At 44.3% G+C, this 17,709-nt stretch overlaps 1 pseudogene; it reads right to left on the bottom strand.

Moving 5' to 3' along the window:
* Window positions 1-4,961: 4,961 nt before the first annotated feature.
* Window positions 4,962-16,030, bottom strand: LOC141989204 (up-regulator of cell proliferation-like; annotated as a pseudogene).
* Between the last annotated feature and the right edge of the window lie 1,679 nt (window positions 16,031-17,709).

The following is a 17,709-nucleotide window of genomic DNA, read 5'->3' as shown; positions in this document are numbered from 1 at the left end:
CCTGTTCTGTCCCCAGCAAAAGCATCACACAGACAGACTCTTTGTTTTTCCCTCCCCCTAGCTTTTGAAAGTATCTTGTCATTTTGGTCAGGTGCCAGCGAAGTTATCCTAGCTTCTTAACCCTTTACAGGTGAGAGGATTTTTCCTCTGGCCAGGAGGGATTTTAAAGGGGTTTACCCTTCCCTTTATATTTATGACAGCACCATATCATCCATCCACAAATGGATTAGCTGAAAGATTTGTGCAGACACTGAAACAAGCTTTGAAATCAGCAAGAGGATAACACTCCATTCAAAAGTGTCTGGACACCTTCTTACTTTCCTACAGAAACACACCTCATGCTACGACCAAGTCATCCCCGGCCTTTCTAATGATGGGACAAGATCTGTGCACTTGCTTTGATCTGCTGAAACCTTCTGAACCCAGACAAATTGTGCAATGTCAGCAGCAATATCAAGTCATCAGACGTGCACCCAGAGCAAAAGACCGAACCTTTAGCTCAGGCCAGCCAGTTTTGGCTCGGAATTATACTTCTGGAGCTAAATGGGTCCCTGCCATGATCATCACTCAAACAGGACCTGTTTCCTACACAGTCCGGACTGCAGAGAATCTCACCTGTCGGCAACATGTAGATCAGCTGTTGCCAGGTCATGCCAGTCCTCAGGACACATCTTCAGTTGAGTTGTCTGACTTCACCTCTTCTGGCAAGACACCGAATCAAGGGTCACCTGTTCCTGACTGTTCTCCATTACTGCTGATGGCTGAGATACCCCCTTGCCCAGAACAAGCTGATACCACCTCCTCACCCGTTCGCGCTACGAACCCTGAGCCCATTGTCAGGCCTGCGCCCAAGGTACTTTCCGGTGCAACAACACCAGAAGTTTGCCATAATCCACCTAGAGACAGAAGACCTCCTCAATGGCTGGATCTTTAGCTAGGGCGAACCCACGGTTATGGGGCAAAATAATCCCTGAGGTTTAGCCGGGAATGGAGGCAGTCTACCCTCCTTCTCTAGTTTAGTGTTTGTTTTATTTAGGGGATGTTCTTATTAAGGGGGGAGGAATATGTTGTGTATTTGGTTGTCGTGGTAATAGCTTGTTGTTGCTATGGCAACTGAGTTAGATTATTAAGGGATAGTCCAGCCAGTTTTGGCTGGTTTGGTTAGTTCAGTGTGTGGGAAATAAATGGCTGCTTTCATGGCTCACAGCTCTCTGTGTCACATGTGATTTCTTCCTAAAACTGCTGCCCCCAAGGATACAACAATATACACGTGCACCCACTCACAAATTAGCACTGATTAGGGGACTGGTAACTTCCGGAAAATGTTTGATGGGGCATCGTGGTTCTGAAATGCAGCAGGCCTAGGGGTTAGGCTGTGATTCCTCAGACCTTTTCAATCTCTCCATTCCTGAGGGAGCTCTGCTGGGTCAGATGTATAAAATCAGAGGATCCTAGAAGGAGCCTGGCATGTGGCTGATTTCAGTATAGGAGCCTTTATAAATTTGTGGATCAAACAGAGATACAGGATTAGATTTTCAGGAAAAATCCCAGTTGCATGAGTAAAATGTGTGATTATGTTCACAGTTGATTGATTAAATTAGCTTTCTAGCAATTAACCCAGTTTTGCATGCAATCACAGCAGTTGCACACAGGTAGCAGGTGCTCAGGTATGCATCCAAAGCATCAGACCAGAAATGTGGGGCTCCTGAACTTAGGGAGGCACCCCAAACATGTGTAATATGTGTGTAAATAAAGTGAAATGGGAGGTGGTGGGATCTTAGTGAACAGGATGTACTGGAGACCCAAATTTCTCTCATCAGGCCTGCCTTTTGGCACAGCAAGAGGTAGTGAGTAATTTGCACCACCCAGGAACAGCCTTGGGAGGCAGTGTGATTCATGGGTGAACACCTGAGTCATGAAAGCTTATGCTCAAATAAATTTGTTAGTCTCTAAGGTGCCACAAGTCCTCCTTTTCTTTTTGCTAGTTTCTTTTATGCTTCCTCTTTACTCCATGAGGTGGTAACTTGCCAGTGGCCTGAGCTGGCTCAGCTGTGCTGCCATTGAGGGGGAGGAGGGAGGGAGGGAGCCATAGCTCTGATCACTAACTGTTCATTCCATACCCACCATGTGAGCCAGGGCATAGCCAGGGGTGCAGTGCCTGTCTACTCCCACATGCCTGGGCCAAGGGTCCACATAACTTGTGCAGGAGTGTAAGAGGAGGGATTCTTTTTCTCCCTCTCTTGAGTCATGATCTAGCCCCCACAAAAGCATCACTTGCACAATATTTATTCAGTGATTACATAAATTGAATATTTCAACCAACCAAAATTCAAGGAATATCATCAATTACAAACCACCCAGTTGTGCTAGAAAGAAGCTCCCTCTATAAGCAAGTTTCTTCATAATTTCCATTAGATGGTTTCTTGCACCTCTCACTGAACCATCTGGTAAGGGCCTTTGCCAGAGACAGGATGGATACCTGGTCTGATCCAGTGCAGCAGGGAAGTGGGATACCGAGCTACATGGCCTTTTGGTTTGATCGAATACAGCAGAGTGGTGGGGATACCAGGCTAGATGGGCTTCTGTTCTGTTCTAGTTCAGCAGGGAGACAGGCGTAAATGCACGATCAATTTGGTTTGGTATGACTGGTCCTGGGCAGCAGCTCTGCATGACCTGGAAGATGTGACCTGCAATTGATTTTCTTAGTTTTCAATTAAAAATTACATAGGATGTCAGATTTTTTTAAATTCTATTTTTTAAAATGAAGGGATTTGTTTTGTTGAACTGTATCCTATTTAAAGAGACTCTTGGCATGTCTATTATTTCATTTAAAACACCTCCTTTAGGCTCTGCAGTGCCTCCTCTTTAGTTATATTTTTCCAGTCTCCTGGGAAATCTGCTGCTTCAGCATCATAATTTCTAGCTAACTGGTCATTGAATGACTTGAACACAAATTTCCAGAAATCAGAAGCATCAATGCTGGGATCAGGCTGAATGTGTCAATCTGGGTAGCAATGGTGGTAATCTTTGTTGGGATGAAATTTCCCCTCTGTGGCTGCAGTTCGGAATACACAATTGGAAACCAAATCAGAGGAGCATATGGAATGCTCAAGCTTTTGTTACTCATGATCCCTGAAGTTCCCTAACCCTTTGGGTCAATGGACTGATAGAAAATGTTCCTTACGGTCATTGTCTCCTGCTTCACAGGGAGCTTTACAAAATGGGCACTGCTTCCCACAGTCAAACACTAGCTTGAAGATCTCATCCTGGGGCTTCACTGACAGGTTGGAGAGTTTGGTCTCAAATTCCAAACCTCTAAACTGGGTTAAGATTTGTTGTTCCAGCTCCAGAAGGAAGATTCAAATGTTATCAGAAAGCTGCTCAATTTTTGCTGTGTTTTTAAACTGTACTCCAACTAAGCTATTGCTGGAAATGACCAGGTCCTGCTGAGGCTCTTTGCAAAAGTTGTCGAAAAAGGCAGAAACTGTGTCATTGTTTTCATTTATGGAGTTTTTCAGAATTCCCTTGATTTTATTAATTATTGTGGAGAGAATCCCCTTCTCCAAATCTTCCAAACTTGCCTTCCCCACGGTAGTGATCTATCAGGCTTATCTGTATCCAGGATTTGACAAACTCTTCATAGTTTCTTATGTATTTCACATAGTTGTCAAAGTTCATCTCCTCCAGCAGCTTCTTTAGCACAGAGAACTGGAAGAAGCTTCGGCTGGCGTATTCAATGGCCTGTTCGCTGCTGAGAGACTTGTCCACTATTTCTAGTCCAAGTCTTTTGTTGACATAACTCACCAGGGCAGGTTTGAGACACTGATGGCAGAAATCCCTGGCCCTCATTTGGCTCTCATCCTTTTCCAAATAGAGATGAGTAAATATGGAGAAATACTGAGGTTTCAGCTTCTCCAGACTTTGCTGAGGATTGTTTTTTCGATAAAATCTTCATGCATCTTCTGAAATGCCCAAGCCGCTTCCCCCAAAACGTGAAGCTTCAGGTCAACTTCAAACAATGGAGAAGTGTGAAGTTTCTTAGCATCCTCCCTTTTTAACCTCTCATTAACCATATGCACTAGTTTTCCACAATGGGTTTCATCATAGTCTGTTTTGGATTTAACTTTTCCTTCAATGTATTTCTTGCATTCATACATTAAAGATTTAGCAAGCTCTTCAGTATTACAGTAACTTTCCTGTGAGAACAACAAGGAGTCCGGTGGCACCTTAAAGACTAACAGATTTATTTGAGCATAAGCTTTCATCTGAAAAAGTGAGGTTTTTACCCACGAAAGCTTATGCTCAAATAAATCTGTTAGTCTTTAAGGTGCCACCAGACTCCTTGTTATTTTTGTGGATACAGACTAACACGGCTACCCCCTGATACTTTCCTGTGAGAAGTATTTAACAAATTTTCTGATCCATTTCAGGTCTAAATATTCCTTTTTCATTGTGAAAGATTTCATTCCATAACACAGCAGGCATTCTGCATGTTGTACCATATGATTGACAGCACTCCCTTGGTTCTCCAGATCCTTTCTCAGCTGGAGAGCCATATCTCGATCAACTTGACGTTTCTGTAAACTAGTGGGCTTTAACTCTGACAAGGTTTCTCTCCACATCCTTTCAAATTCTATTTTCAGTTTCTCATCATCTAATTTATGTTTTCTGTTCCGGCATTCAGCCAAGAGCCTGTTAACTTTACCTTCTATAGTCTACTTGAACATAGTCTGGATAGTGTCTATCTTGTGCTGTCCTCTTCGGATTCGAATTGCTTCCTCACAGTTACTGATTGAATTATTTTCAAGTTCCTTTTTGAGACTATTTGCACTCTTTTTGAAATCTTCTCTGTACTTTTTTATCAGGTTCAAATTTGCAACTTCACTTTAAAATACTGTTCTAAATTATTCAAGAGCTTCTGCTCTCCCTGCTGTAGTCTCCCTTGTGCTTCAATTTTTAAGCTATGTAAGTTTCTCTGGCAGCTGATGCTGGATGAAAGTTTCTTTTTCGGATATCCAGAGATGCATCTCCTTGCGGAAACCCCACTCCCATTCACAAAAAGAAAAGGAGTACTTGTGGCACCTTAGAGACTAACAAATTTATTTGAGCATAAGCTTTCATGAGCTACAGTTCACTTCATCGGATGCATTCAGAATACTTCATAGACAGCTGGTTATAGGCTTCAGCTACAAGGCTGTTTCTAAAGCTAAAGATAAATTTTTCATGTTTCACAGCTTCCCACAGGCTCCTCACCCATTCAATAAATTCAGGAATGTCTTTGACAGATCTATTAAGAGAAGGATCCTTTATAAATTCAAACAGGTATTTCTTTAGCTCACACACACTCTCACTGTATCCAGGGTTTACTGGAGCCATGGGAGGGACTCCATGCCACAGGCCAGGGATGTACCAATCGTGCTTTTCTAGATCATACTCCATAATATCAGAAAATGCCATTTCCCTGTTTTGTTTTCCATCCTGGCTGCTGTTTTGGTCATTTCATTCAGCTGCTCCAGGAGGTGTTTCCTGTCCCTCATGTTTTGATCATGAGCAGGCACATCACTGACATTCTAATGCACAAATTGGCAGATTGCGTGTTGTCCTATTTCCTCCATTCTGAGAAATGCATGCATCACAATTTGCAGAATATCCTTCATTTCTGAGACATTCTCCATGGCCATGTTGACAATGGTTACGTCACTGAGTCCAATCACCAGTGTGGCCAGCTCATTGTCCTGTTGATAACTGTCTTCCAGTGCTGTTAGTTCAGGGGCCTTCAGACCTTCTGTCAAGGTTCCTTCCCCACTCTGAACTCTAGGGTACAGATGTGGGGACCTGCATGAAAACCTCCTAAGCTGACTTTTACCAGCTTAGGTTAAAACTTCCCCAAGGTACAAACTATTTTACCTTTTGCCCTTGGACTTTCGTTGCCACCACCAAACATCTAACCGGTATTATTATTAGGAAAGAGTCCGTTTTGAAACGTCTTCCCCACCAAAAAATCCTCCCAAACATTACCCCCCGTTCCTGGGGAAGGTTTGATAAAAATCCTCACCAATTTGCATAGATGACCACAGACCCAAACCCTTGGATCTTAAGAACAATGAAAAAGCAATCAGGTTGTTAAAAGAAGAATTTTAATAGAAGAAAAAGTAAAAAGAATCACTTCTATAAAATCAGGATGGTAAATACCTTACAGGGTAATTAGATTCAAAACACAGAGAATCCCTCTAGGCAAAACCTTAAATTACAAAAAGACACAAAAACAGGCATATCCATTCCATTCAGCACAGCTTATTTTCTCAGCCATTTAAAGAAATAAGAATCTAACCCATATCTAGCTAGATTACTTACTAAGTTCCAAGACTAAATTCCTGTTCTGTCCCTGGCAAAAGCATCACACAGACAGAGAGAGGCTTTGTTTCTCCCTCCCCCCAGCTTTTGAAAGTATCTTGTCTCCTCATTGGTCATTGTGGTCAGATGGCTGCGAGGTTATCCTACCTTCTTAACCCTTTACAGGTGAAAGGGTTTTTCCTCTGGCCAGGAGGGATTTTAAAGGTGTTTACCCTTCCCTTTATATTTATGACACCTTCTGTGTCTATCACCAGGATGAAATCACAGCCAAGCAGCTCCTGAACAGCTTCTGTAACTTTAATGAGCATCATGAAAGCTCCTTGTGTACATTGGCCACTGCTCACTGCAAACTGCAAGCCGAACATGGTGTTGAGGAGGGTGGATTTCCCAGTGCTCTGCACTCCCAGCACTGTTAAAACCACCATTCTGGATCTTCCCCCTAGTCTGGTATTGAGACAAGTCAGAACATCTGTTACCCAGTTCATGGGAATGTTGGAAACGTCTCCATCAATGATCTCCATGGGAAACCCTTCCAGTATGAGGTCAGCTGCTATGCCTGGGAGATGGATGAATTGCCTTTGGCTTTCTTCCATTTTGCCTTCTTTAACTATTGAGCATTCAGCCTCATAGAACTGCCCCAACTCACACATGAAATGCTCAATCCCCAGGGAACTATCAGATATTAATTTATCTAATTCTTCTAGCTGTTTTCGGTCCACTCCTAGAGTTTCACATTTCTCTTTATACTCTGCCCGCATTTTAGAAAGATTCCCTTTAGCAGTGTTATCCAGGCTAAATTTCATCCATTTCAGAAAGTAATGTTTCTCCACTGGCTTCAACTGTACTATTCCATTGATAAACTTAGTCAAACCTTTGGTAAGGTCACACTGATTCTGCTGTCTGCGTATCTCTAACCATTTCTTTTTCAGCTCAGATTTATAGTCTTCAGTGGCAATGTTCCCTTGCCTGTTCATTCGGCACAGCTCTTTCTCCACTTTAGCCAAGTTTTTCCATGGGTCCCCTTGGAGTCTCAGCATTTCTCTTTTGTATTTTGCTACATCTCTTATTTCTGCAGTGATTTCTTCAGTGTGTTTCCTCGCACACTGACATGCCTCACAGTCCTCATCCACCTGTATTCCCAGTTCTCGTGCCATCACAGCCATGGCTTCCAAACTCACTGTCTTGGGAGACGAGTTCACAATGATTCCAATGGTGGACTGCACCTTTTTCACAAATCCTGCATTATTAGTGGTGCTGTCTTTCACTAGTAGTTGTGATTTGCTCAGCTTCAGCATGGGGGCCAACTTATTAAGAAATCCCAGAGTTTCTTTGGGTTTCTCATTCTTGCAGTTGAGGATGAAGTAATATTTAGCTCTGGATTCTTTCGGAGGTGATAACAGCTTGTATTCTCTCTCACTGGTACTCTGAGTAACTATGAACACTGCTGAGGAGACCTCTGTTAAAAAACTGAACTGTGGCCAGTGGGACTCAACGTCTCCGTGCAGGTTTGTAATCACAATGGGCTCTGGGAAAAGATCTGAATTCTCCCTCCCCCCAGGGAAATACCAGGAAATCTCAACCAGCCCATCTGCGATTTCCCGAGGGATGTTCCCAGACTCCATGTTCCGATGGATGAAGAAATCGTGGTGCTGCTGGGAGGGGCTGAGAACCTCATTGAGGAGTTTGGACTTGGAGAACCTGCAGCTCCTCATCCGCACAAAGGAAATGGTTGGCATTTTGGTGAGCACCAGGATCTCCTCTCTGAACCCTCTGCTCTGTGCCAGGGAGTGTGGCCTCCACTTTCTCACAATGTCCCTCATGGCCCAAAGCATCAGGGTGAACTTGGATGTGTTGAGGGCAGGTAGCATCAGAGGGAGGGCAAACTGGCACATGGACATTTTGGACAGGATCTCCTGCTGTAGGAAACTGTCTGAGCAAAGCAGAACAGCACAGAGAACATCAAGAGGTTGCAGAGAAACTTTCATCTCAGCGTCACTAAAACAGAAATAGTCATCAATATGCAGCTCCTCCTCATCCTCACCCATTTCTTCATCTTGTGCCTTGTTTCCAATGCTTGTATTTCTGGCCGTCCCATTCAGAGCCATGACCTTCCTCAGGAAATGACAAGGTAAATCTCCTAATGCCTCTGGAATCCTGTTTTTGATGCTTTCTGGGCAAATTTCCAGGAAATCCCTCAGTCTGATTTTTCTGCTTCTGTGCTTCTCCAGGTTTAATCTGGACAGAATATCTTGAAATGCTTTACTTCTTTCTGCAAAAGGAAGTGAAAACATAAACTAAATTTTCAGAATAGAAAATGGGGACTTTATATACAGTTTACTAATTCCTTAGACTGGCTGATTTTGGGGAGTTATGTAAAGGGAATTGTAATTTAAAGAAAGCAATACCCCGTAAGTGACAGATGCATTATGCATCCTGGGCTCAATTCTTCTCTTACATATGTCATAAATATAAAGGGAAGGGTAAACACCTTTACATCCCTCCTGGCCAGAGGAAAAACCCTTTCCCCTGTAAAGGGTTAAGAAGCTAGGATAACCTCGCTGGCACCTGACCAAAATGCACAATGAAGAGACAAGATACTTTCAAAGCTGGAGGGAGGGAGAAACAAAGGTTCTCTCTGTCTCTGTGTTGCTTTTGCCGGGACCAGAGCAGGAATGCAGGTCAGAACTCCTGTAAAGGGCTAATAAGCAATCTAGTTAGATATGAGTTAGATTCTGTTTTGTTTAAATAGCTGATACAATAAGTTGTGCTGAATGGAATGTATATTTCTGTTTTTGTGTCTTTTTGTAACTTAAGATTTTGCCTAGAGGGATTCTCTATGTTTTGAATCTGATTACCCTGTAAGGTATTTACCATCCTGATTTTACAGAGGTGATTCTTTTACTTTTTCTTCAATTAAAATTCTTCTTTTAAGAACCAGATTGCTTTATCATTGTGCTTAAGATCCAAGGGTTTGGGTCTGTGTTCACCGAAGCAAATTGGTGAGGATTTTTATCAAGCCTTCCCCAGGAAAGGGGGTGTAGGGTTTGGGAGGATTTTGGGGGGAAAGATGTGTCCAAGCTGGCTCTTTCCCTGTCATATATTTGTTAGACGCTTGGTGGTGGCAGCAATAAAGTCCAGGGGCAAAAGGTAAAATAGTTTGTACCTTGGGGAAGTTTTAACCTAAACTGGTAAAAATAAGCTTAGGGGGTTTTTCATGCAGGTCCCCACATCTGTACCTAGAGTTCAGAGTGGGGAAGGAACCTTGACAACATATATTTGCACAACATAAATCAAGCCAATAAGATTACTTCAGTGCAAATGGAGCATAGTTCTGACCCATTTTGAACTCCACCGAGGCTACGTTGGGTTGCATTCTTTGGGCCCAACCTGAGGGTTTCCCTTAGGGGAATCTTTCAGCATAACCAGCTCTATGACATCCCAGCTCACAGCTGATGGGGGTGGGGGCATAGACTCAGGACCTTGTCTGTGTGGTGATCCCGGTGGCTGGAATGAGCCCTTGGCTGCTCAGAATCAGACTGGTGCCTGGCAGTCTGGGGATCAGGTAGCTGCGATGGTGGCCTGCACCCCTCACCGTGAGCTGTGCTGGTTGTCAATGGCTCATCCTGAGGATCTGGCCCTTTATTTCCCTTTCAGCAGTCAGTGCAGATCACTCTGAGCAGGAAGACTTATTTTTGATTCTTCGTAGCTTCCTCCATCCTTTTGCTGTGGAGTGTCTTTTACAGGTTGTCAAAGTTTGACTCAGACTCACAATTTATCAGACCACTCTGTTTTATTAGCAAAGCTGCTCTGCTAATACATTTAGAAGTGAGCCCCCCGAGTGGGGCTTGTGTCTCTTAATTTATACAGTTTTTTGGAGAACAAGTTACAGAGAAGTTACAGACAAAAGAAGAAAAAGATTTTAGTCACCACCCTTCGAGATCCCTGAGACCAGTCACGTATCTTCAATTACCTGCCACCCTTAACAATCTCCTTTAACAGCTTCCAGTTAACTTAACTAATTGCCCTTCACACCTTCCATTCTGATGCCTGCTTCTTAGACGTGCTGGCTCTATCTTAATTGCTTCTCCATTCAAAAGCTAACTGTCCCTACCTGTGCTCCCTCAGATACTTTGTAACATGTTTAGGCATGCCCTCTCATATACAATGTATCCAGCATGTCCCCTTATACAACGTTATACTTATACAATGTTATACTTCCACAAGGTGTAGCTGACAGAGGGTGACCAGATGTCCATTTTTAAAGGGACAGTCCCATTTTGGGGGACTTTGTCTTATATAGGCGCCTATTACCCCCCACCCCCCATCCCGTTTTTTCAGTCGCTATCTGGTCACCCTAAGCTGACAGCACTGTGACTTTGCTCATTTCCCAGAGACCAAGTCTGTCCCTTCACTGATACTGCTTTCTCTGTCCCTTTGGGGAGCTGTGAGTACTGTCATTACTCACAGAACAGATTCACCCTCGCTGCAGCATGGGGAGCTAATGCTAAGACCCCCAGGCAAGTTCTGCTCTAGTAACATCTCCAGTGCAGTGTTAGGGTATTTGGACCTGATACATAATGAACCCATTTAGTGAATGAAGATTTATTGATGCTTCAGTTATTATAACAGAGAACCAGCTCTGCCACAGTTTAGGTTGAGATGCCCTTTCTGCTTAAATGCTAATTCTTTTAAGTCCATGTATACCTTCAGATCAGCGGCACTGCTATGGGTACCCGCATGGCCCCACAGTATGCCAACATTTTTATGGCTGATTTAGAACAACGCTTCCTCAGCTCTCGTCCCCTAACGCCCCTACTTTACTTGCGCTATATTGATGACATCTTCATCATCTGGACCCATGGAAAAGAAGCCCTTGAGGAATTCCACCATGATTTCAACAATTTCCATCCCACCATCAACCTCAGCCTGGTCCAGTCCACACAAGAGATCCACTTCCTGGACACTACAGTGCTAATAAACGATGGTCACATCAACACCACCCTATACCGGAAACCTACTGACCGCTATTCCTACCTACATGCCTCCAGCTTTCACCCTGACCACACCACACGATCCATCGTCTACAGCCAAGCTCTGCGATACAACCGCATTTGCTCCAACCCCTCAGACAGAGACAAACACCTACAAGATCTCTATCAAGCATTCTTACAACTACAATACCCACCTGCGGAAGTGAAGAAACAGATTGATAGAGCCAGAAGAGTTCCCAGAAGTCACCTACTACAGGACAGGCCTAACAAAGAAAATAACAGAACGCCACTAGCCGTCACCTTCAGCCCCCAACTAAAACCCCTCCAACGCATTATTAAGGATCTACAACCTATCCTGAAGGATGACCCAACACTCTCACAAATCTTGGGAGAAAGGCCAGTCCTTGCCTACAGACAGCCCCCCAACCTGAAGCGAATACTCACCAACAACCACATACCACACAACAGAACCACTAACCCAGGAACCTATCCTTGCAACAAAGCCCGTTGCCAACTGTGCCCACATATCTATTCAGGGGACACCATCACAGGGCCTAACAACATCAGCCACACTATCAGAGGCTCGTTCACCTGCACATCCACCAATGTGATATATGCCATCATGTGCCAGCAATGCCCCTCTGCCATGTACATTGGTCAAACTGGACAGTCTCTACGTAAAAGAATAAATGGACACAAATCAGATGTTAAGAATTATAACATTCATAAACCAGTCGGAGAACACTTCAATCTCTCTGGTCACGCAATCACAGACATGAGGGTCGCTATCTTAAAGCAAAAAAACTTCAAATCCAGACTCCAGCGAGAAACTGCTGAATTGGAATTCATTTGCAAATTGGATACTATTAATTTGGGCTTGAATAGAGACTGGGAGTGGCTAAGTCATTATGCAAGGTAGCCTATCTCCCCTTGTTTTTTTCCTACAAACCCCCCCCAAGACGTTCTGGTTAAACTTGGATTATTGCTGTGCACATTGTAAGATGAGCTATTGCCAGCAGGAGAGTGAGTTTGTGTGTGTGGTTTTTGGAGGGGGGTGTGTGTGGGGGGGGTGAGAAAACCTGGATTAGTGCTGGAAATGACCCACCTTGATTATCATGCGCATTATAAAGAGAGGTTTCAAAGAGGGATGGGCTATTACCAGCAGGAGAGTGAGTTTGTATGTGTGTGTGGGTGGGGGGGGGGAAGGGTGAGAAAACCTGGATTTGTGCTGGAAATGGCCCTCCTTGATGATCACTTTAGATAAGCTGTTACCAGCAGGAGAGTGGGGTGGGAGGAAGTTTTGTTTCATGGTCTCTGTGTGTATATAATGTCTTCTGCAGTTTCCACGATATGCTATGCATCCGATGAAGTGAGCTGTAGCTCACGAAAGCTCATGCTCAAATAAACTGGTTAGTCTCTAAGGTGCCACAAGTACTCCTTTTCTTTTTTTTTTTGAAATTTGTTGTGTCTCATGGTGGCACAGGGTAGGGTTAGTGACCCAAATTTTGTCTAGGTAATTTTTAGTTTCAGCCCTTTTGGGGTAATAAAAAGTCAGGAATCCCATGGCCCCAGTGGGGGGTACACAGTTCTAGGTCCCATGTGGCGAGAGCCTTTATCTCCAAAGTCTTCACTGGGCCTTCTGCTGCAGGTGGTAGGGGAACCCAGGCCCACCCACTCCTCTGGGTTCCAGCTCCGGGCCCTTGTTTGAAGCAGCAAGAACCAGTTTCTTCCAATCCCTTGCTGCTCCTTGATCTATTTCCTACACTTTCTTCTCTGTAGGCTTTCCCCAGCCTCTCACCCAGGTTCTTCCAAGTTGACTTCCCTTGCAGCTCTTTGCCCAGACTGCTGAAGGGACCTTCCCTCTAGTCCTGCTGTCTCACTGGCAGCAACTCTGCCCTCCTGCCTTACAGCCCTTTTACCCTTACAGCTCCTGCGAGGCTCCCAATGAGCTCCAGCTGAGCTGATAGTCAGTTTTTCCACTAATGAGATTGAGCTAAATGAGCCATCCAGCCCCCTGACAACCTTTGCTGCAGAGCAGCCCTGTGAAAGCAAATCACCCACCAACAGTGACAACACAAATAAGAAATGGGAGACGGGTTTGCAGACCAGAACTTTTAACAAGAGCTGGGCAAAATATTTTCAGCTAATAGAAAATTCTTTGAAATCTGCCTTTTTGGGGTTACTGAAACTTTTTGCAAATTTGGGTCAAATTCAGTGGATAGTTGCAGCCAAAGAAAAGAAAAGAAGAGAGGCCTCATTAGCCACAATGCGAGGGTGGTTAGGGCCATGTCCCTATGCGGACTACGTACTAGTGACCTCTGGCCCTACATCGTAATGAAACTCTGCTGGAAAAGACAGAACAATAACAAAATAGTTGTTAAAAGGAAAGATGTAACAACTTGCTTGGAGAGAGGGCAACAGGTTGCAGGAGGGGAGAGGTTGGAGTCATTCTATGTGCATGTGGCTAAATTGCTAAACTTCAGCAGGACCAGCTTTGTAAATAGTTGCTTTTATAAAGTAACAGTAGCATTTATTCAGGCCACATCCACGCTATCGGGACTACAGACGCTTCTACATTGATAGAAGGGTTTTTTTCCCGTTGATGTAGGTAACCCCCTTCCTGAACAACAGTAGTTAGACTGACAGAAGAATTCTTCTGTTAACCTTGCCGCATCTGCACCAGGGGTTAGGTTGGTTTAATTACAGCACACAGGGGTGTGAATTTTTCACACACCCTGAATGACATAGCTAGGTCGATCTAAATTTTAAACATTAAGGGCAGAGTCCCCTTTCACTGTTATCGAGCATGCAGCATATTGAACAGAAAGAAAAGTTTATGTCGTAATGAAATGTTTGTGCGTGGTCTCCATTAGTGTTCATGATCATTTGTGTTCACTCAAATTAATTTGCAACCAATTAACTCCCATTACAACAAGACCAAAACATCTGCACAGGCCCGAGGGTTGACCCCAGTCAGTACATTTTAAAAGGTGTAGAACTGCATCTACACGAGGTGGCAAATAGTGTTTCTAATGCAGTTTGCTAACTGTAGGGAGCTGCCTTGGTTTGAAGAGACACTCTTTTCCAAGGCTCTGTCTACAGTGGTGCTTTACTGCGCTGAGACTTTCTTGCTTGGGGGTGTGAAAAAACACCCCCATGAGCAGAGCACATTTCAGCGCTGGAAAACGACCGTGTCGATAATGATCCAACACTGGGAGTCCTGCTCGCAGCACTGGCAGCTCCTCCCCTCCGGGGAGGGGTGTTTTTTACAGCGCTGGGAGAACCCTTTCCCTGCGCTGGTGCTGCGACTACACAGCCACGTTAAAGCGTTGCCACGCTCGGTAGTGAAGACATCCCCGAAGTCTAGACAAGGGTTAGGGCACAGTGCCCCTCTTGCTTTGCCTTCATTCCAGTGGAAGGCAGTAATTTACGGCTGGCGTCTAACAGCAGAAAATTAACAGAACCCCACGATGGCTCAGCTGTGCTGGCTGATCTGTTCAGTGTGAGAGAGCACAAAACCACATCTCCATCCATTCCCCTCCCACCTTCACCCATGAACACACGGTCCTTTCCTCCCCAGATTGTGTGGGTAGGCCAGGTCACAATCCAGGCCTTTATTTCCTCTTCTCAGTTTCTCTTTTTGTACCAGTCAATGTGAATCATCAGCTGCCAGATTTTGCTGCCTTGTTCATGTTGCGTAGTTCTTGTCTGCTCACAGTTTCCTTGAAATTGAGGAGGAAGGTACTACCCCCAGTGAGAAAAGGCATCAGAATCTGCTCCTAACTCTTCTGACCATCCTACGTCACATCTTTTATCACCCACTTCCTTCATCCTACCCATGTGAAGTGTCCGATCTCTGGGTAGCCAGGACCAGTGCTCCTCTGCTTCCTTCTCAGAGACTGGCTTCTCAGAGACTAGCTCTACCTACCCTGGGCATTTCAGGTGGCAGGAGTCTGAACATTGCCCATGAGACAGGTTCCCCAACAGTTCAGTATGGGACCCTACTACCTCAGAGCCTTGTAACAGAGACATGTTAATAAAGTTATCCTGGATTGTCATTGAGTGTAAGTGAGATGAGATTTTGGCCAGTTACCAGCAGGTGTGAAGGGAAGGGTTATAGGAGGAAATACCTGTGACAGAATCTCTCTTCTGAGCCTCTAGAACTTGCTCAGTATCAGGTTCCTGCTCCTGAATTAATGAATTTAGTAAGAAAACCAAAGAAGAAAATACATTTACTCAGTCAAATGTTCTCTTCAGACACTTTCCCTGCAGTCACATTCTGATTTGTCTTTGTCCCCTCATGGAATAAGGAAGGATTAAGGAGCAGGGGGAGATGATGTCTCCAGCTGTTAACATAGCTCCAGGGATTTCTGCCTCTTATTCTTGCCCCCTTGTTACATTGGGAGAGAGGAAACTTGCGGTTTCCAGAGCTCAGGTGCCAGTTCTGCTTCTCAGAGAGCTTCTCCTGCGGTTTGCGGGCAGGGATGTCCTGCTCTGAGGAGCCAGTACTGATGGGACACCTCCCCAGCTGCAAAGGGAAGTTATTGGGGGGCAAGAAGAGGCCCTTCTGTCCTATGCTATGGAAGGACTGGGGGAGCAGGAATATTTGAGAGGACCATGGGAGAGAAGGAATGGTGGGGGCAGCTATAATCTCTGTAAATGCCCTCACCATTAATGTCATGCATCTTAGTCAGGAGTTCTCTCCCTGATGAGAACTCCATGGTACAAGAGATCCTTCATTCAATCACTGGGGATCCCCATCACTGATGATCTTTGTGAAAGGCAAGAGAGGCTGTGATGTTATTGACATGAACTGGGACCGTATGGATCATTGTTGCAACCAAGGTCCTGTAGTGGCACCAACTCTTATGTAAAGGGGGTCATATAAGGTGTCTAAGACCAGGTTATGGTTTGCTGGTTATGATTATGCTGTCTGTATGCATGTATCATTTTTGTTGTTGAAGTTATGAATATTGGCTCTATACTGTCTATATCTCCAACTTCTGCTATGCTTCTGGGTGACACCCCAGACAAGTTGGTATTAGCTCTGCCTAGCCTGCTTGATGGCCCATTAAGGATCATCAGCTATACAACTGACCATTGAGAAAAGGCAGACACACCTTGTGACTCAGCAAGGTATGCAGGGACTTGCCCATGTGACTCCAAACTCCATTTTGCTGTAATTTTCCACAGTAAGAACAAAGAAGTGTACTTACACCTGGAAAAGACCATAAAAGGCTGATGTCTCATAGCCATCTTGTCTTCAATCCTGCTTCATAGCTCTGGAGGGACTTTGCTACATATGGAAGCTCTACACAAAGGACTCAATGACCCATCCCAGCTGTGGAGGTACTCCAGAGCCTTGATTTGAACCTGCAGTTTATTCTATCACTGCCACAAGCCTGAACCAAGAACTTTGCCATTACTGTCTGTCATTTTTTTCACAGAGCCAATTCTAGCTCTCATCTATATCTTTTTCCTTTTATGAATAAACCTTTTGTTTAGTGGGAGCTAAACCCACAGAATCCACCACCCAAGGCATGGACCAACATGGCAAGGCCTGAGCAGAAGGTGAGAAAAGCAGGCTGAGGAGAACCATGGGACTGACTGCAAATATGCAGGGGTTGGGGAATTCATTTATGTTGTAGATGACTGTCTAAAGGAATAAGGAAGCCAGCAGAAAGCCAGAGGAGCATTGGTAGTGTGACTGTGGAGGAAGCCAAGAAAAAGCCGTTTGTTAGGGCACAGGACTGGCTACAAGCAAGTTTGCATTTCTATTGTTTTCAGGGAAACAGAACTGTGTGCACCTTGTTCTTAAGTTGTCATAAATATAAAGGGAAGGGTACACACCTTTAAAATCCCTCCACACACCTTTAAAATCCCTCCTGGACAGAGGAAAAATCCTTTCACCTGTAAAGGGTTAAGAAGCTAGGATAACCTCACTGGCACCTGACCAAAATGACCAATGAGGAGACAAGATACTTTCAAAAGCTGGGAAGAGGGAGATCATCAAAGGGGTCTGTGTCTGTCTGGGTGAGGCTTTTGCTGGGGACAGAACAGGAATGGAGTCTTAGAATTTAGTAAGTAATCTAGCTAGATATGCGTTAGATTATGATTTCTTTAAATGGCTGAGAAAATAAGTTGTGCTGAATAGAATGAATATTCCTGTCTGTGTGTCTTTTTGTAACTTAAGGTTTTGCCTAGAGGGATTCTCTATGTTTTGAGCCTAATTACCCTGTAAGGTATTTGCCATCCTGATCTTACAGAGGTGATCCTTTTCTTTTTACTGTTTCTTCTATTAAAATGTTTCTTTTCAAGATCTGAATGCTTTTTTCATTGTTCTAAGATCCAAGGGCTTGGGTCT

This window comes from Natator depressus, chromosome 6 (assembly GCF_965152275.1).
Source record: "Natator depressus isolate rNatDep1 chromosome 6, rNatDep2.hap1, whole genome shotgun sequence".
In the NCBI taxonomy this organism is placed as follows: domain Eukaryota; kingdom Metazoa; phylum Chordata; order Testudines; family Cheloniidae; genus Natator; species Natator depressus.
The sequence above is the reverse complement of the archived record's forward strand: the minus strand, read 5'-3'. Positions and strand labels throughout refer to the sequence as shown.